General features: G+C 46.3%; 1 non-coding gene across 1 annotated transcript; it reads left to right on the forward strand.

The window, feature by feature from the left end:
- Positions 1-430: 430 nt before the first annotated feature.
- On the forward strand, positions 431-504 carry TRNAR-ACG. Its single transcript has one exon. It is a non-coding gene; the product is annotated as a tRNA-Arg (tRNA).
- Positions 505-6,074: the final 5,570 nt, after the last annotated feature.

The following is a 6,074-nucleotide window of genomic DNA, read 5'->3' on the forward strand; positions in this document are numbered from 1 at the left end:
TCAATTAAATTTTGGGATGCTTCATGAAGTGCTTCTTTCGGAGTTAAACTTCCGTTTGTCCATATTTCGAGAAAAAGTATCTCTTGTTTTTCATTCCCATTCCCATAAGAATGAATACTATGATTCGCGTTTCGAACAGGCATGAATGCAGCATCTATAAGATAACTTCCATCTTGAAAGTTATGTGTCGTTTTTATAAGATATCCACGATTTCTCTCTATTTGTAATCCAATACAAAAATCAATTGGTGCCATTAAACTGGCTATATGTTGTGTATTATCAACGATTTCGACATAAGGCGGTAAGATGATATCTTGAGCAGTTACATATCCAGGACCCTTGACACAAATAGAACCCGAAATGGCTGGGGAGAGGAAAGGTTCCTTTTTTTGAGGGTACTCCCGGGAACAGATCCAGTGGAGACGGGGTGGGGCCTGTAGCTCAGAGGATTAGAGCACGTGGCTACGAACCACGGTGTCGGGGGTTCGAATCCCTCCTCGCCCACAACCGGCCCAAAAGGGAAGTACCTTTCCCTCTGGGGGTAGGAAAATCATGATCGGGATAGCGAACCAAAAGCTATGGAACTTGGGTGTGGGTCTTTTGTTGAAATGGAATGGCTTTTCTTTTTCTCTTTTTATTTATTATTTATCGTGAATGGGGGAATCATTACACATCATCAATACGAGGCAAAGGATAACGGTTCTTCACTGTAACCTTGTTCCACTGGCGATAATCAATACACATACGCATAGAACCATCATTCTTCTTCACAAACAAGACAGAAGCACCCTAAGGTGATACACTGGGCCGAATGAAACCCTTATCAAGCAATTCCTGTAACTGCTCCTTCAACTCCTTCAACTCAGGAGGAGCCATACGGTACGGAGGAATAGAAATGGGCTTGAGTGCCCGGCAACAAATCAATGCCAAAATCAATAACTCTATCGGGTGGCATGCCCGGAAGATCAGCTGGAAACACATCAGAGATATCTCGTACTACTGGGACTGAATCAACTGTAGGGGTATCAATACTGACATCTCTCACATAAGCTAGATACGCGTCACACCCCCTCTCAACTATACGCTGAGCCTTAAGGAACGAAATAACTCTATTGGAAGTATGATCTAAGGTACCCCTCCACTCTACTCGCAGTATACCTGGCATAGCTAGCGTCACGGGTTTTGTGTGACAATCAAGAATAGCATAATGGGGCGACAACCAGTCCATGTCCAGAATAACATCAAAGTCTACCATGCTGAGCAATAACAAATCGGCTCTGGTCTCAAAACCAGTAAGAGTAATCAAAAACGACCGATAAACGCGGTCCACAACAAGAGAATCTCTAACAGGAGTAGAAACATAAACAAGAGAACTCAAAGAATCCCGAGATACGCCCAAATGCGGGGCAAAATAAGAGGACACATAAGAATAAGTGGAGCCTGGATCGAATAAAACCGATGCATCTCTATGACAGACCAGGATAATACCTGTGATGACAGAACCAGAGGCGACAGCCTCAGTACGGGTAGGAAGGGCATAGTATCTGGTATGGCCTCCCCCTCTAGGGCGGCCTCTACCTCCCCGACCTCCACCTCTAGCTGGTTGAGTAGGCGGGGTAGCAACTGGTGCCGTGATCATAGCCTAAGAACTTTGCGGGGCACGCTGTGGCTGAGAAGCCTGTGGAGGTGCACCCCTGCCAAGTCTAGGGCAATCCCTCACCACATGGCGTGTGTCACCACACACAAAACAAGCTCTGGGAGGACGTGGTGGCTATGACTGGCTCGGGCCAGGTCTGCTGGACTGACCACTGGAAGCACCTCGTGCAGAAGGCACACTGGATACTGGAGGTGCATAATAAGGCTCTTGAGGCCTAGGAGGAGCTGGAATACCACTGGCTGCTGGAAGAACTGAATGAACGGGGCAACTCATATAGCCCCTACCATGACGAGCTGAAACTGGGGCACGGACACCAGAATAATGGCCCGACTCTCGAGACCTCTTGGCCTCCCTCTCCTCTCTGTCCCATACATGCATACCCTTTACTCTCCTGGCAATGCTCACCACCTGTTGATAAGAAATATCCATCTCCAATTCCCGAGCCAAACTAGACCTGATGCTGGGAATGAGTCCCTCAATCAACCGGTGAACCTTGTCGCGAACAGTAGAAACCAAAGCTGGTGCATGTCTAGCCAAGTCGGTGAAACGGATAGCATATTCCGAGACAGTCATCGTACCCTGGCGCAAATGCTCAAACTCTGCGCGCCATGCGTCCCTGAGGATCTGGGGAACATACTCTCTCGTGAACATATTTAAAAACTGAGCCCAAGTCAGGCAAGCTGCCTCATCTGGACTGTCTAACTCATAAGCACGCCACCACTGATTGGCGGCTCCTCGAAGCTGGAAGGTAGTGAAGGAAACCCCGCTCGATCCTGATATACCCATGGTACGGAGGATGCGGTAGCACTCCTCTAGAAATCCCAGAGCATCATCTGATGCTAGTCCACTGAATGTACGAGGCTGATACTTCTTGAACCTCTCAAGACTCTTCTGCTCCTCCCTGAAGCTATTGCCCTCTCCTTGGGCTGGGCTGGGGCTACAGGGCGTGCCGGTATAATCTCTGGGACCTGCTCAACGTGCACTCGCTACTCAGGAGTGCGGGTGGCGGGAGTCTGTGCTCCTCCGCCGGCCTGGGATGTGGCTACAGCAAGGGGAAGCAACCCTGCCTGAGCTAGAGTGGTGTACATACTCATAAACTGCGCAAAAGTCTCCTGGAGAGCTGGAGTAGTAGTAGCAGTAGGCGTGTCAGGCGCCTGGGCTCCAGCTAAATCTGCTGGTGGCTCCTCGGTAGCAGCTTGCGCGGGTGCTCTGGCTGCACCGCGTGCACGTCCTCGGCCTCTACCCCAGCCCCGACCTCTGACGGCTCTCGCAGGGGGCGCGGTTATCTGGTTACCTCCAGTGGCACGTGTCCTCACCATCTGTGAGAGAATAGAAGACAGAAGTTTAGAATTTTGATACCAAAAATCTCGCACAACAAGGAATTCAAATGAAGAGAAATTTTTCTTAACAGTTACATAGCCTCCCGTAGATAAGTACAGACGTCTCCGTACTGATCCGCGAGACTTTAATAAACCGGCTTGTGATTCATGACTCCTATGAACCTAGAGCTCTAATACCAACTTGTCACGACCTCAGTTCGTCCTCCGTGAACATGTCGTGACGGCACCTAGTCCCTACGACTAGGAAAGCCTAACAATTTTAGAAAAGAACAGAAAAATGTGGAAAAACTAATATAAACTGAAGATAACAAATATAAGAGTGTTAAGATGCCGCTTGGCATATACAATACAAGATCTTAAAAGCGAACAACACCCAAAACCCGGAATCCGATGAATCACAAGCTATGAATACGACAAAATGCTCTAACTCCAGAATATCTAAATCAAAGAAAAGATAGAAGGGCTATCACTACGAAAGAGAGAATGGAAAGGGACTTCTCGGTCTGCGGACGTGGCAGATATACCTTGAAGTCTCTGGAGAATCGCCTCGCCTCAAGGTAGTAGGGCTGAGTTGAAGTACCTAGATCTGCACACAAAAAACATGTGCAGGAAAGGGCATGAGTACACCACAGTGGTACCCAGTAAGTGCCAAGCCTAACCTCGATCGAGTAGTGACGAGGAAGGTCAGGGCCCTACCAGTCATATACAATAATACATAAGGAAAGTAGGAGTATTAAAGTAACACAGGGTAATAAGAACAGCAACAACTACAACAGAGACAATGAATCACAGAAGGAATACAGCTCAACGCAGAGATAACAACGGTGATCTCCCAGGATACCGTCCTGTAGTCCCAAATATAAATATCCAGTGGATCTCCCGGGTGCCGTCCCGTAGTCTAACTCATAATGCGCAGTGGATCTCCTGGAATACCACATCCGTAGTCCCAAATGTAAATACTCAGTACTGGGGAATCTATTGGGTGCAGTCTCGTAGTTCCAATGTAAAAGTGCAGGGAGATCTCCCGAAATACCACATCCGTAGTCCCAAATAAAACAGGCAAGGGGATCTCCCGGGATATCGCCCGTATTCCCTAAATAAACACACAACAACAACACGAAGAATATTCAATTCAATCAAATTATGCCAAGGTAAAACAAGTATTCTAGCCTAGCATGCTGCACGGAATTCAATTAAGGCAGTTTGGCAAATAAAGCAGTTAAGTCACTTAGACATGCTTTCCTAAGCTAACAGTAGGCTTAAATTCCAATTAGTAAAAACGGGGAAGAAACGAAATTGTAGTTACTTAATGAAAACAGGATTTTCAACAATTAGCACATGTACGCACTCGTCACCTCACGTACAAGGCATTTCATATATCACAGTACCAATTCTTAAAGGGAGTTCCCCCACACAAGCTTAGGCAAGCCACTTACCTCGAACCATAACCTTAACACCACGTTCTTTCCACGAGTATCCGACTCCAAATGACCCAAATCTATTCAAAGTAATTGCATAATGTAAATATAACTTCAAGTGAATAATTCAACTAATTAATTCGAAGCTAATACGCGAAATTAGGAAAATCGCCCAAAAAGCGTCTCGGGCCCACGTCTCGGAACTGGGTAAAATTTACGAATTCGGAATCCTCACACTCTCACGAGTTCATATATACAAAAATTACTCCAATCCGACGTCAAAATCTTTATCAAAACTCCAAAATTAGGCCTAAGAACTTTTCCAATTTTTCTCCAAATTTTCACTCCAAATTCGAATTTAAAGGATGAGTTTAAGCATAGATTCGTGGAAATTAATCAAAACCGAGTAAAGAATTACTTACCCAAAACACCCAGGTGAAAATCCCTCCCAAAATCGCCAATCCCGAGCTCCCAAATCAATTTCTAAGGTTTTGAAACTTAACCCTCAATTCTGCCCCTTTTCTGACCAGTGAAACCGCATCTGCGGCCCTGGGACCGCACCTACTGTCCCGCTTCTGCGTAGACCAAGTCGCACCTGCGACTTTTCATTAAAGTCCAGCTCCCGCACATGCGACCACTTTTACGCAGATGCGGTGTCGCTTCTGCGATGGAGCGTTCGTTTCTGCGGCCCTGCTGGTCCTCCCCTTTTCCGCTTCTGCGATGCCAACACCGCTTCTGCGGCTCCGCACCTGCGGTCCCCAACCGCAGGTGCGGTTATGACAGAAGATCAGCAGCTTCAGCTGCTCCAAACCACTTCCAATTCTTCCGACAACCTTCCGAAATTATCCCGAGGCCCCCGGGACCTCAACAAAAAATACGAACAAGTCATATACCACTATTCAAACTTGTACCAACGTTCGGAACACTCAAAACAACATCGAATCATCAAAATACCCTCGGATTCAAGCCTAAGGATTCCAAAACTTCAAATTTCCGCTTTTGATCAAAAAGTCTATCAATCCTCATCCAAATTACCTGAAATTTTGCACACACGTCCCAAATGGCACTACGGACCTACTCCAACTTTCAAAATTCCATTCCGACCCCGATATCAAAATCTCACTATCGAACCGGAAACTTCAAAATTCGACTTTCGGCATTTCAAGCCTAATTAAGCTACGGATCTCCAAAACACAATCCGAACACGTCCCTAAGTCCAAAATCACCTAACGGAGCTAACGGAACAAACAGAATTCCATTCTGAGGCCGTCTTCACATTGCTCCGACTACGGTCCAAATTCTAAGGCTAAAATCTCATTTAGGGACTAAGTATCCCAAAACACTCCGAAACACAAAACGGATCCTCCCAGCAACTCACAATAGCATAAACAAACACGGGAAATGCAGTTAATAGGGGAACGAGGTGTAAATTCTTAAAACAATCGGCCGGGTCGTTACATAGACTACCCAGACATAAGCATAATTAGTAGCTATGTACGGACTATTGTCACCTCGTGCGTACGTAACCTCCACAAGTAGAAGCACATATGAAATCAATTGACCTATGGGGTTAATTCCCTCTTACAAGGTTAGACAAGAGACTTACCTCGTCTTAAAGCAAACTTTCCGGTCACAATTTCGCTCTAAAGCCCCAACTTG

The sequence above is a fragment of the Nicotiana attenuata genome, unplaced genomic scaffold (assembly GCF_001879085.1).
Source record: "Nicotiana attenuata strain UT unplaced genomic scaffold, NIATTr2, whole genome shotgun sequence".
Classification (NCBI taxonomy): Eukaryota; Viridiplantae; Streptophyta; class Magnoliopsida; order Solanales; family Solanaceae; genus Nicotiana; species Nicotiana attenuata.